This window comes from Rutilus rutilus (assembly GCF_951802725.1).
Source record: "Rutilus rutilus genome assembly, chromosome: 8".
NCBI lineage: Eukaryota > Metazoa > Chordata > Actinopteri > Cypriniformes > Leuciscidae > Rutilus > Rutilus rutilus.
Genome location: NC_140222.1, coordinates 32,739,708 through 32,754,549, shown reverse-complemented (window position 1 = coordinate 32,754,549; position 14,842 = coordinate 32,739,708). Strand labels below are relative to the sequence as shown.

At 37.7% G+C, this 14,842-nt stretch overlaps 1 protein-coding gene across 1 annotated transcript in view; it reads left to right on the top strand.

The window, feature by feature from the left end:
- The first annotated feature begins 2,317 nt into the window (after positions 1-2,317).
- Positions 2,318-14,842, top strand: part of LOC311295504 (beta-1,3-galactosyltransferase 2-like) — a 37,981-nt gene continuing 25,456 nt past the window's right edge. The window contains exon 1 of the mRNA XM_084416935.1: positions 2,318-2,528. The gene's annotated coding sequence lies outside the window, so the exon portion shown is untranslated. The remainder of the gene's footprint in view (positions 2,529-14,842) is intronic.

Genomic DNA, 14,842 nt, shown 5'->3' with positions numbered 1-14,842 from the left:
GCAGTGGTAGATACCATCTCTTCAGCTAGAGCCCCCTCTACGAGGCGCGCGGAGGTTCTAGATGGCCTGCCACAGGCAGTGGTAGATACCATCTCTTCAGCTAGAGCCCCCTCTACGAGGCGCCTCTATGCTCTGAAGTGGAACCTGTTTGTCGGCTAGTGTTCTTCCCATGGGAGAACCCACGAACTTGCCCGATCAGAGTCGTGCTCTCCTTCCTACAACAGGGGTTAGAGCGAAGGCTGTCTCCCTCCACCCTTAAAGTGTATGTTGCCGCAATAGCCGCACATCACGATGTAGTTGAAGGTAAGTCCGTGGGGAAGCACGACCTGGTCATCAGATTCCTCAAGGGTGCTAGGAGGCTAAATCCACCTCGCAACTTGCACCCTGTACCCTCTTGGGACTTAACTCTGGTGCTTAAAGCACTTCAAAGTCCTCCTTTTGAGCCTTTGCTGTCAGTCGAGCTTAATATCCTGTCCATTAAGACAGCGCTCCTGTTAGCATTGGCCTCCTTCAAGAGGGTGGGGGATCTGCAGGCATTTTCGGTCGACGAATCGTGCCTAGAGTTCGGGCCTGGCCTTTCTCAGGTTATATTGAGACCCAGGCTCGGATATGTGCCCAAGGTTCCTACCACTCCCTTCGTGGACCAGGTAGTGAACCTGCAAGCGCTGCCCCAGGAGGAGGCAGACCCAGCCCTAGCTTTTCTCTGTCCCGTCCGGGCCCTCCGGGTTTATATAGACAGAACGCAAAGTTTTAGGACCTCAGATCAGCTCTTTGTTTGTTACGGAGGCCAGCAGAAGGGGAAGGCTGTCTCCAAGCAGAGGTTAGCCCACTGGTTAGTGGATGCTATCACCAGGGCTTATGAGTCCCAGGGTGAGCCCTGCCCTCCCAGGTTGCGGGCTCATTCCACTAGGAGTGTTGCCGCTTCTTGGGCTCTGGCACAAGGCGCCTCGCTAACAGACATTTGTAGAGCTGCGGGCTGGGCGACACCGAACATGTTCGCTAGATTTTATAGCCTACGTGTGGAACCTGTTTCCTCCCGAGTACTCGCTACGGCCAGTAATTAGAGGGAATAGGTGTGTCGGCTTGCGACGCCATTCCGTGAGCGGATACGTGCGTCTTTTGCTCCGTTGGTTACCCAACAAACGGCTAACCTCGTGAGTTCCTCCATCACCCCTCCGGTGCCAGGCGTTGCGGACCGCCCGGCACCAGGTCTGCTACCTTCAGTAAGGAGTTGCTAGTAGACTGGGTGCTTTTCCAGTGGTCCCTGCGGTGACCCATGATTGCCACGTGCAGTTCAGCCATGTCTTCCCCTTGACAGACTCATTCTGTCGTCCCTGTTGAGTACGCTCCACACTCCTCCGGACTGGGACTACCTTCAAGGACTGCCATATGTTTCACTACCCTACGTGGTTAGTACATGTGTGTATTTGAGGGCCTTCCTCTAGGCTGCCTCAGCTTCCGCAGCGTTCCCCCCCATTATTATTTTCCTTGGGGACGGGCACGCTTTCCCAGTGTTATCCAATATCCACTGATTGGGTCTTGTGGAACAGCAGTGTGATTCCCTAGCTAGCTCCCGCAAAATTTCTGGAAACTGCTGCAGGGCTGTAGCTTAGCTGGGCGCTGGAAGGGGCCAGCACCATGGCGTTTTGGTAGGGATCCCAATTCGTCAGGGGAACTCCCCCGACGAGGCGTCGGAGTTCCCTGCTGACGAAAGGGAACGTCTCGGTTACGTATGGTAACCCTCGTTCCCTGAGTCCAGGGAACGGAGACGCCTCGTCCCGTCGCCATGTTGCTGTACCTTCGCGGAGGGCTGGACACTGTTCGGCTCCTCAGCGAAAAGCGATGATGCAATGTTTGCTTCCGGGCTTTATACCCGCGCTGGTAGGCGGGCTGCGGAATGCAAATGTTGCATGCCAATGTTCATTGGCTCGTTTTAATTCACTCGAAGGCAATTGGTCTCCCTAGCGTGATCCCAATTCGTCAGGGGAACTCCCCCGACGAGGCGTCTCCGTTCCCTGGACTCAGGGAACGAGGGTTACCATACGTAACCGAGACGATTTTTGTGTTGTGGTTTGCAAAAAGACTAAGGCCGATAATTAGTGTATGGTTTTGTAGATTTGGTGTGTGGTGTTTCAAAAACTGTATGACAAGTAAGGATTTTGTGTTTAAGCGGTTGAAATTTTTTTTTATTGCACTGCACATATTGTTTTTTTCCACTGTGCAGAAGTTCATCACATGATATATCATTTTGTGCCATCACACAACCACATCCTCAACTTCTTACACTCTTACAACTTCTCCACCATTTCTTACACGCACACACATAGGTGAAGGGTTCTCAACAAAGACTTGACTTTGAGTGTACCTTCTGTGTCTGTGCCATTTTTGGTCCCTGATATCAGTGTCACTCTCTGTCTTTAATTCAATAACGAAGATCCATAATTATGATCTAACAGATTGGGGGCTTTGTCCGGGATAGTCCAAGCAGAACCAGGACCAATTTTGGATCTTCAGGAGGCTGATCTTGTGTAAGTGTGTTTTCTTCTCTAAAGACTGAGATAACACTTGCTCGACGTCAGCCTGTATAAATCTTTGTTGAAGAACTCTCTCTGTTTGGCATAAAACCCAAAATAGAAAAGGATTTATGATATCTTAAGGCTGGAATTTGTCCAGGCCACTTTGGTTAAAGTGAATAAGATGAGGGAATCATAGTCGTTCGACTTTCATACAGAAGACTAGAGACTCAAATATTACCAGATCTGTAATTGTTTTATCTGTTGATTGTCATTTGATTTGTGTCTTAATTAATTGCTGGAATGTGGAAATAGGGTTTCAAGATTACTCCCTGGGGAAAGACCAGTGGATTTTATGTATAGATATAGTAAAGGTTTCTGGACAGAAACTTTAGTGTCCAATCTTGCTGCTTGGTCCAAACCAATGTCACAGAAATCAATGGTGCTTGATGGTTGGGGTGACCCAAATCGGGACATAAAATATATGAATGAATCTGTGTGGAAAAAATATGAAGAAAGTGTGGGACCAGAGACCTGAGAAAAAGCAACAACAACAAAAAAAACATTTCTGTCAAGCCTGCAGCTCTCGGTTGAACCTTTGCAAAATAATGCCGTTGAATTGCACCACAGAAGCGCTATACCACAGAAGAGGCCCTAAGTTGAGCAAGTAAACCCAATTCTTTGGTCTAAATTTAAAAATGACACAGGTTTTGTGAATATTGAACCATACAGAGCCAAGCTAAAAACATACATCTCACGTGTATGTTAAACAGTACTCATTGTCACCTGTGTATCCACCCACTGTTGGACAATTTTGTAGCACAGGGTGCACTGGCGGAGCTAGGGGGTGGCCAGGGGTGGCCGGCCACCCTTGGTCTAAGTTTGGCCACCCCTCTCACAACGGCTGTTTCTGTCTCTTTTTTTATTGACAAAAATTGCGTTTTTTAAAACGCTGAACCATCTCTTTAAGACCACAAAAAACTTGAGACTTTTCAGACGTACACTCCAACTTGGAAATGTGCAAGTGCCGAAAGAGCTTCAGCAGAACATCAGACAGTGATATGCACATAGTAAATATAGAGTCAATCTTTCTCAACTGGTGGGTTGCAAGACCGTTTTGAGGAAGTCGAATAGTGTGCAGTCAACAACAAACACTATTTTTTTCTGATGCTACTTTTATTCTAGAAGATGTGTGTGAAAGCTTGTGACACTTCTGTCAGATGCTGAGAAAAGGGCGTTGTCCTTATTCAGTTGGCTATCTTCGGTAAGATGAGATGTTGCCAGGCCAAATGTCAGTAAAACTAACTAACTTTCCTGTCATATACGGCTGACAGCCGTTGTACTGTGCTTGCGGTACGCACATCATGCGCAAATGCGGCGTGCTGTAGCCATAGTTGTCGTCAATTAACTCATGTAAGAATCAAAAAGGCGATTAAAGCTGTCAAAACTGCATGCATGTATTTGTTATATATGTGTCACATGTGTCTGGATTAAAATATTCTGCTATGTGCAGATCACAATATAAGGCACAAACTGATGTAATGTTTTAATGTCTAAATAAATGTGAGCACTGTGCATTTGTACTAGACTACGGAAGCCCTGAACCGCAAGGTGAGAAAAAAAAAAAAGAAAACTTATCTCGTTATTTCGACTTAATAAGTCGTTATTTCGACATAATATCTCGTTATTTCGACTTAATAAGTCGTTATTTCGACATAATAAGTCGTTATTTCGACTTAATAAGTCGTTATTTCGACATAATATCTCGTTATTTCGACATAATAAGTCGTTATTTCGACATAATAAGTCGTTATTTCGACATAATAAGTCGTTATTTCGACATAATATCTCGTTATTTCGACATAATATCTCGTTATTACGACATAATAAGTCGTTATTTCGACATAATATCTCGTTATTTCGACATAATATCTCGTTATTTCGACATAAATATCTCGTTATTTCGACATAATATGTCGTTATTTCGACATAAATATCTCGTTATTTCGACATAATAAGGGGACATTCTAATATGCATTAAGCTACATTTAGCGTTCTTATAATGAGTTTCTATGGGAGGAAAATGCTTAACGTCAAATTAAACGCTTTGCGTTCATATTCTGGACTTATCTGATTTTTGTAGTAGCCTATACTTTATTATGATTTTAGTAGCCTATCATATTGATTAATAAATGCACGCACAATTATCCGTGAACTTGATAAATGTTGTAGATATGTTTTAGGCTACTATCCACAAACAAATTGCTTTCAATTATGTGTGCAAAATTCAGAATTCAACGAATGCAGTGCAACAACAACAATAATAGTTAAATTAATATTAGTATTAATAATAATAATAATAATAGTCGCAGTAGTGCTAGGCTAAGGCAGTGCAAGCCAAGTCAAGTAAAACAGAGTTTTTTTGCGTTCATAGTCTGGACTTATATGATTTTTTTGTAGTATACTTTATTATGATTTTAGTATCATATTGATTAAGAAATGCACGCACAATTATCCTTGAACTTGATAAATGTTGCAGATATTTTAGGCTACCCATAAACAAATTGCTTTCAAATGTGCAAAATTCAGAATTCAACGAATGTGCAGCAATTTGTACAAATAGAGACATTTTTGTGTATAAAAGACATTTTTGTTTTATTTTGTATTAGTGATTATAATTTGCGCGTCCATTTATTGACGTCTGAGTCGATCTCATTTGAGTGTATTCGGCAATTTGCTTAACGTGGAATTAAACGCGTATATTCTGAGCTCATCAGATTTTGTTGTACATATACTTTATTAGTATGATTATTTACTGTGTTTGGTCTGTTAGTAAATATGTTAAGGTTTGTATTCATTTCGATATGCCACTAGAGGGCAGAATAAGACCGGGAATTATAGAATGCATTGTAGTTATGTTGACCTACTGTTTTCATAACACTGGATATTCTACTAATTTATACTTTTCTAAAACGTTGCATATTAATGGCAATTAACTTTGGCAATTACACTAATAATAATAAAAATGATAACAGCCGCAGTAGTGGTATAAGGCAGTGCAAGCCAAGTCAAGTAAAACATAGTTTCTGATCTGGCCAATAATGACCAAGCATGAAGCAAAATATAGGCTATCTGCGATTGAGTTGTGTAAAGTTAACAAATAAACCAAATCTAGATAAACTATAAAGCTGGCTGAAAGAGCAATACTGACAACAAAACTAGCACAAAACTATGTGTAATTGCCAAATGTTAAACAGTTTGAGAATTCATGAGTAGGCCTACGGTTTATAAACTGAGCGGACGGGATGGGTACTTTTCAATCAACATCTCTACTACATTCATAATCTGGACATCTGTTGGGTACGCACTGCGCAGTGTAACGAAATATTGTCTCTGCTAGTGTCTCAAGGACACTTCTCTTCACTTCAAAATCTTTTGTTTATTTGTGATAATCTTAGCACTTTATTATTATTGTCTAACCTGTATTATGACTGATATTTGACGAATTGCCTTGTTCCTTTTTTTGTAAGTTTTGGACAAAAGCGTCATCTAAATATGTAGCCTAAAATTTTATTATTAATATTTGAGTTTATAACTATAAATGAGTTAACTTAAGACAGTAATATGTTTATCATAAAATAGTTTATGAATGCTATATTTGTAAGCAAAAATTATGCAAAAAATGTAGGCCTATTTTATCCAAAAATGTAAAAGCGTTTATAAAAATAAAGCATTGATAAATCATATTATTAAATTATATTAAGACAAACATATTACTCTATTACTAAGTGAACTCATTTATAGTTATAAACTCTAATAATAATAATAATAATAATTATTATTATTATTACATTTTAGTCTACATAGAAGACGCTTTTGTCCAAAACGTACAAAAAAGGAACAAAGCAATTCGTCAAATATCATAATACAGGTTAGACAATAATAATAAAGTCCTAAGATTATAACAAATAACCACAAGATTTTGACGCACATCATTCATATTAAATCGTCTATTCCAACATATTCCACCATTATTGTGGAGCGCACACTGCATGATAAGTCCAGAATTCCACGTTGATAGGAAGATGCAAGTGATCTCGCGGCATGGAGGCGCCGGCGAGATCACTTGCATCTTCCTATCAACAGTGGAATTCTGGACTTATCTGATTTTTATAGTAGGCCTAGGCCTATTCTATATTACGATTTTAGTATCATATTGATTAATAAATGCACGCACAATTATCCGTGAACTTGATAAGTCCAGAATATGAACGCAAAGCGTTTAATTTGACGTTAAGCATTTTCCTCCCATAGAAACTCATTATAAGAACGCTAAATGTAGCTTAATGCATATTAGAATGTCCCCTTATTATGTCGAAATAACGAGATATTTATGTCGAAATAACGACATATTATGTCGAAATAACGAGATATTTATGTCGAAATAACGAGATATTATGTCGAAATAACGAGATATTATGTCGAAATAACGACTTATTATGTCGTAATAACGAGATATTATGTCGAAATAACGAGATATTATGTCGAAATAACGAGATATTATGTCGAAATAACGACTTATTATGTCGAAATAACGACTTATTATGTCGAAATAACGACTTATTAAGTCGAAATAACGAGATATTATGTCGAAATAACGACTTATTAAGTCGAAATAACGACTTATTATGTCGAAATAACGACTTATTAAGTCGAAATAACGACTTATTAAGTCGAAATAACGAGATATTATGTCGAAATAACGACTTATTAAGTCGAAATAACGAGATAAGTTTTCTTTCTTTTTTTTCTCACCTTGCGGTTCAGGGCTTCCGTAGAATAGGCATTCATTTTGCGTTAATTTGTAAAGGACAAACAAAAATGGATAATTTTTAAATCCATAAAATAACTAATTTTACATTCTGGCAACATTACATTATGAAAAACATAACATTTTACATTATGTGCTGTTGACTTCCGCCTTGTTCACATTCTTGCACATGGGGGTTCAAAAGAGAACTTTTGTTTTCCTTTTTAATTTAGGTATGATAGAACTGTTGCAATTATTTATTTTGACAACTAATATAGAAAGTTACACTTTTTTTTTTGACAAACTCAGAATTGGTTGAAGAGTTCATTGATTATATAAAACGCACTGAAGGTTGAATAATCTTTGGACTACAGTATTTATCTGCATGTTATCTCATCCATGAAGATGCAACAATGTAGAACAAGCTATTGGAGATTTTGAGAACCAGAACCAAGCTAATTGAGCAAGTTGAACTTTAGCTATAGTGTGTGCCCTTTTATTACTATTTAATTAATTTGTATATGAGGTGGTGGGTAATAATAAAAAAATATAAAATTCACTCAGTATTCCATGATTCCTAATTCACTACTATCTCAATTACAATTAAGTACAAATTAACTTTATTCAGATGTGTAGGCACTAAAACAGTCCAATACATAAATTATTTTTTATGATAAAATAATTAAGATTTCTGTGCCACCCCAGACTGGTTGCTGGCCCTTGCCTGGCCACCCCTATGAAAAATCCTGGCTCCGCCACTGACAGGGTGTAGTCGTCAAGGTTATTGTAGGTTTGCATTTTTAAATTAGTTTTTATTTTAATATCATTTTCAAATTTCCTATAAATTTCAGTTTAGTTTTAGTTACTTTCATTAATGGTTTTGTTAGTTTTAGTTTTGTTTTTACTTTGTGAACACTTTTTTTTTATATATATATATATTTAGTTTCAGTTTTAGCTTTAGTAATTATAGTTTAGCAGAGTTAACAGAACACTTCCAGTTAAAGACATTTAATTTCAGCAAAGTTTATTGTTCGCAGTTTACAGTTAACTCTTGTGAATTTTTTTTTATTAAATATTTAAAAAAAATTAATAATGTTTGAGGATGAACAAAGAACCAAACATATGCAACTAAAAAGTAAACATTATTCATTCATACTCATTCATATTAAAAATGAAATCTTGTTAAACGTGGTGTATAAGAAAAAAAAAATGCTTATGATTATTATGATTATTCTTTAAGGTTATTTCTATGATTAATCCTTTCAAACATTATTCTTGCATTGATACATTTATGCTTTTTGTCTATTGCATCATTTAAAATCATATACTCATAGTTATACTCATATTCAGATGTTCTATTCAGACCAGACTAGGGCCGTGCAGAGACCTCTGGAGGGGCAGGTGCTCAAAGTATAAAAGGGGGCACATGGAACAAGGCTTTAAATAGGGCTGTGCTCAAAATATCAATACAGCAATATATCAATATGGATGATTCTGTATCGATACGGCAGCAAATGCATTGATGCAGTTTTGAAAAAGAAACAGAACAGAAAAGACTAATTTTACGTTTAAAAGTAAAAAAACAAAAACAAAGTATGTGCACCTATTAATAACTCTGGGATTAGAAACTGAAGTATCTTAAGTTGGCCCAACCTGATGTATTTTTCTTCTCTGTTATACAGAATAATAAAGAACAGCTGTTATAGTAAACTGCGTAGGACAAAATCAACATGGCCCATGTTTCGTACAGTACAGTATAGTTTTATTTAATGCCATGTCAGCATCTGTGGCTATTTTCATGGCATAAACTGATTTACAAAAATACAAGAGTTACATTTATACAATGAAAATAAAAACAAAGCAAACAGAAAAAAATACAGCAATTAATACTTTACAATATTTTTAACATTAATGTGATACCTGTTCTGGTAAATTCTTACTAAAGTCCTTAAGTGAGTTTGCTGCCTTTGCTGTTGTTGTTGTTGTTACTGCTGCTGCTGATGATGATGATGATGATACTGCTGGAGTTGATCTGAGACTGTAGACATTAAAACAAACATATAGGGGATATATTAGCTGATTAAACAATTTTTATGTGACCATGACAAGATGTAAAGATTACTGACAGTGTTTGGAACTGGCTCACTAGCTCACTGACCTGCTGTAAAGCTGCAGATTCTGCCCAGGCTGCTAGGGGAGATGTTCACAGAGGCTGCTGCACACAAAACATAAGATACTGGTAAGCCTTACCAGTGTTGTGATCATTTTTAAGGCACTCTACGTTTTTAAAATAAATATTGTAATAATAATAATAATAGTTTAAAGTATAAATAACATAAAAAGACCAGACCCCTCGACGCCCGTGAAACTTTTCTCCCTAAACAGCAAGCTAACGTTACTTCTACAGCCTAACAGTTACACACAGCAATATAAACAACATTTATGCATGCTCTCTTCACGTCGTTCTTGTAAAATAATAATAATAAGTAAACAAACAACAAAAGCACTTCGCTGAGAATGAAACACAGCTTACCAGCAGCCGCAGAGTTGAAGATATCCTCTGGTAGTGCGCGTAGCCGCGCGAAATAAAAAAATGCGCGTGCAGCGTGAGGAATCGTCCCGGTTGAGTTCGTCAGGTGAAAGGTCATCATGTGGGTCATTTTATTTACGGCTAAATTATTATTTGTTAATTTTACTAATAGTTAGATTGGGCAGGCATCCACAAAAGGGCCTTTAATTACAAAAAAAGGAGAGGAAATTTTGCTTTGACAAAAGGGCACTTTGGGCACCAAGGGGCAAAAGGGCAGGTGCTCGAGCACCCAACGCCCCCCCCCTCTGCACGTGCCTGGACCAGACATTTAGTATAGGCCTACTTCTACTCTGACAAATGTAGCCTATGTTTATATCTGGCCTAGACAAGTAATTTGTTATTTCCGTTTTCTGCTCAGTGTGGTATCTAGTCTAACATGTGTGGTTTAGTTTCACGAGAATTATCTTACCTGGAATTAACATACAGCCGTATTTGCATAAAGTCTTGTCATGATAGAAATATTGAATTGGCTTTTTCTGCTTCTTAGGGCTGGTTCACACAGAAAGTGGTTTTGCTTTGAAAAACGGGAAAAAAAGACGCGAGCAGTGGAATGGGAAAAAGTGCAAGGTCTCGAGACATGTCTTTTAAAAGTTTAACTTATTTTAACTTGAGTGTGCCGCGTTTTTAGAACGTTGTGTCATGCGCGAAACGATGCAAAAGACGCGAGACTCGAGTGTCTCGAGGTCATGCATTGAAAAATAAAGTAAGGCAGTGGAATCATAGACAGTAAAAGAAATGGACACAGCGACCCCATTGGATTCAACGGAGAAAAGTCAATTAGAAGCACTCTCTTCCTGATGGCTGAGCGTACTGCGCAGACTCAAACTGAGCTTGACGACGTAGATGTGACGTGAGCAACCCGTCTGTCTTCTAGTAGCTGTGCCAAGAGAAATCTGAATCATTCCCTTCCGAAACTTGCAGAGACAGAGAGTGTGAGTAGGAGGTGTCCATGAGCTAGGAGCAGGAGAAACTTTTGCTAAGTATTCTGATTCATTATTTTGTCATTTTGCCTCCATGTCCCCCCGATTTCCCGCGAGCTTCTCCTCCTGTCCATACGGTAATTTTTCTTCTGTGCGACAGAGAGTCGCGTGGTTATGACGCAATTGTTAGCCTATTTTTACAAAAATTGCTTCTACGGGGCCGTAACGTAAGGTACAAGGTAATGGAGCCTTTTATACATTTTCGTGTTTCTTTAGAAATAAATAATGGACAAATTGAGTCTTTAAACGCCTCAGATGCTGTCAAAGTGACGCTAAAATGAATGGGAGTCAATGGAATGCTAACAGCAGGTGAGGGTCTGCTAATCAATGGCAGCGCCCAGGGAAGCTTCAGTGTTTTCCGAAACATTGCCCCCCTGAGTGGAATGGAAAAAAGTGATTTTCCGGTAGGCTACAGGATGAGAGCTTATTAATTACAAAACCGATTATTTATTTTTGCTAATTATTATTTTATTTCAGTTAGTTTTTCAGTAAGTGTTGTTAGTTTCGTTCAGTTTTAGTTTTTCATTTTTGTTGAAATTACTATTTTATTTCAGTTTACGAAAATGTTTTTTGACCAATAGTTTTAGTCTTAGTTTCAGTTTTCATTTACAAAAATAACCTTGGGTCGTGCCAACACACTCATCCTATAACACACCAATTAATCCAGTTGTTAAAGCATATGGTCCCACTTGTGCCAGTCGTCCCCAACGCGCCTACTATTATGAATTCCATACCATGTACATACGGGGGTTCAAAGCATCAAAGGCTTCAACGTTTTCTGGGACTCATACATCTGGGTCATCGATACCAGACTGTGCATTTCACGACAAACAGTTGACAAACTGTTGATTGACCACACGGCACCTCCATTGGACAGAATAACGAGGACGGAAGAAACCACGCACCACTTTAAGGCTTCAAAGACGTCAACTCCCACGCTGGGACTTCCTGACTACAAAAAAACGTTCCACTTACATGCTTGGGGGGCTTTTGAAGGTAAAAGAGTAGCAAAACTCGAGACCACGTAGATGTGAATTTGAGAACTTGTACAATAAATATTTGTACTTGTACGTGAACATTTACACTCACAGCTCCAATGTGAAACCCTGTAAAATAAAAATCTGAAGTTGAATGTTGAAATTTGCAGACAATAGTCACAAACCTGTATTCTGAATTTGAAGCTAGACACAGACACAAAGGTGTAAAATGCCATTCACAGAAATACAATGACAGACACAAACTTGTAATATATACAGTGCTGGAAAGAGTACTAACTTAAGTAAAAGTATTGCTACTTAAGTAATAATTTACTTGAGTACAAGTCAAAGTACTGAAAAATAATATGACTCAAGTAAGAGTAAATAAGTAGTTTGCTTAAAGTATTATTTTTCTATTTTTACCCAAAATGGGGTGATGATAGCGATATGGAGCGCTAAACACTCTCATGTCATCTGTTTCATTCATACTGGAAGCCCAGTACGGATTCATCCCTTGCGCAGAAAGTCCACAAGTGAGATTCATAGAAGTATTAAACTTATGACTTTTCAGGAAATGCCTTATAGATATAATAACATGCAAATAGAGACGTTTTAACTGATGAAACATGTATGTCTTTAAAGGGATAGTTCACCCAAAAATGAAAATTAGCCCATGATTTACTCACCCTCAAGTCATCCTAGGTGTATATGACATTCTTTTTTCAGACGAATACAATCAGAGTTGTATTACAAAATGTCCTGGCTCTTCCAAGCTTTATAATGGCAGTGAATGGCTGGAGAAAATTTGAAGCCCAAAAAAGTGCATCCATCCATGATAAAAGTGCTCCACTTTTACTCCAGGGAGTTAATAGAGGCCTTCTGAAGTGAAGCCATGCGTTTGGGTAAGGAAAATACCCATATTTAAAACTTTATAAACTATAATCACTAGCTTCTGTCAGACGGCCGTATGCATCGATTTACGGTGGAAGACCAACCCCTGACCCGACGCATAACGTAATGACGAACATGGAAGCTCAGAAATAAGAGCAAAACAAAACCCTAGTTGCGAATTAGCAATTTTAAAGATAAATGTTGGAGGATTTCTATATAATAGAAGAGGAGCTTCAGTTTGTTGCACAGCCCTATTTGTTTAAACTGCGAGAGGTGTCTAAGCTTTACGATACTACATCCTACGTCATACATGTGTCACAGGTTACTCTGGTGGCGCAAGTCAATTTGCATAGTATGCGTACGGTCGTCTGGCGGAAGCTAGTTATTTTAGATTATAAAGGTATAAATATGGGTATCTTTCTTACAAAACCCCTTTTTTTTTAAATCATGAATGGATGCACTTTTTTGGGTTTTCAATTTTCTCCAGCCATTCACTCCCATTATAAAGCTTGGAAGAGCCAGGACATTTTTTTATATAACATTTTTGGGTGAACTAACCCTTTAATGCAATGCTAATCAACATAGCCTGTATAATAGAATTTAATAAAATAATATATTCTCACTCTGTGTTAAGAACATGAAACCACAGAAGTAATTTCAAACACGACGGACATGTTTTGTGATTTTGGAGCAATATTAAACGTATAAATTGTAGTGTCTGACGGTACCCAGATAGCATGTAACCATTGAAACAATGTTGAGTCAGTGTTGATGCGTCAACGCTGATTACATTGAAGTGACGTTAGAAAGTGATGTTGTTTTTGCATCACTCTTGCACCCTCGGTTAATATTGAAATAATGTTCAGATTTCAACCACAAATTAATGGTGTTAATATTGCTTCAACATTACAAAGTGATATTTTATTAACATCACTTTTGCACCCTCAGTTAATGTTGAAACTGTTGAACAAAAAATCAATAGTAATGCTACTGAATCAACATTACACTATGATTGATTCTACATCACCGATGCTGAATCAATACTGAAATTAACTAAAATGATCAATGGTAATATTGTTGAATCAATGTTACACTATGATGTTGAATCTACATCACTGCTGTTGAATTAACACTGAAATTAACAGAAATAATCTTTGGTAATATATGGCTTGATCAATGTTACAATGTCATGTTGATTCTAAATACATTTTGTTGAAACACTGAAAATACAACTGAAAAGGAATGTCTAACAATGTTACCATCTGATGTACCAAGTTAATGTTGAAACAACATTAATATTTCAACTACACTTCAATGATGCGTGAACAAATTCCTGACCATTTAAAAATTTGGCAAAAACCTTTTAAAATATAAATGACACCTTTCCAGCAGTTGAGTCAATTTATTTTATTCAATCAATCAATGACAAAAATATAATAAAAGATCATTCTTTATAAAAGAAAGGGGGAGAAATAGGACAAAAGCATTTCAACCTTTAAAAATTAAATTGGCTTCAGAAGTCTGATGTCATAACTACAGGTGGTCCAACGGTTCAGGTTTTTCTTTTCCTCTTTTTCTTTGGGTTCTCAGAAATCTGAAAAAGAAAGCATGATGTTACTCAAGAACAAGTCAATTCAGTTGCCACATTCAAGAATGTTAATATACTAAACACAATATGAATCACTTTTAAAAAAAAGTTGCTGAACACAAAATATTCTAACTACGATTAAAGTATCGTTAAATTCTGATTATTTCATTTATTTTTCTAAAATATATTAATGCTTCAATATCAAAAGAAGTGTCCGATTTGATCTCCAGCCCTAATTAAACACACCTGAGGCAGCTAATCAAGGTCATTAGGCTCAATGAACACTTCCAGGCAGGTGCTGGAGCTAAACTCTTCATGAAGAGGAACAAACACCTATGAGCTGTAGCCATTATCTCAGTTCATTTTCTGTGAAACTACATAGCATTCAAGTAACAAGTTTATCTTGTAGAATAAAAGAGCTTAGGTTTTTTCAATGAAAATTTCACCAAGGGATGGTTCAGCCCGAAATGAAAATTCTGTCATCATTTACTCA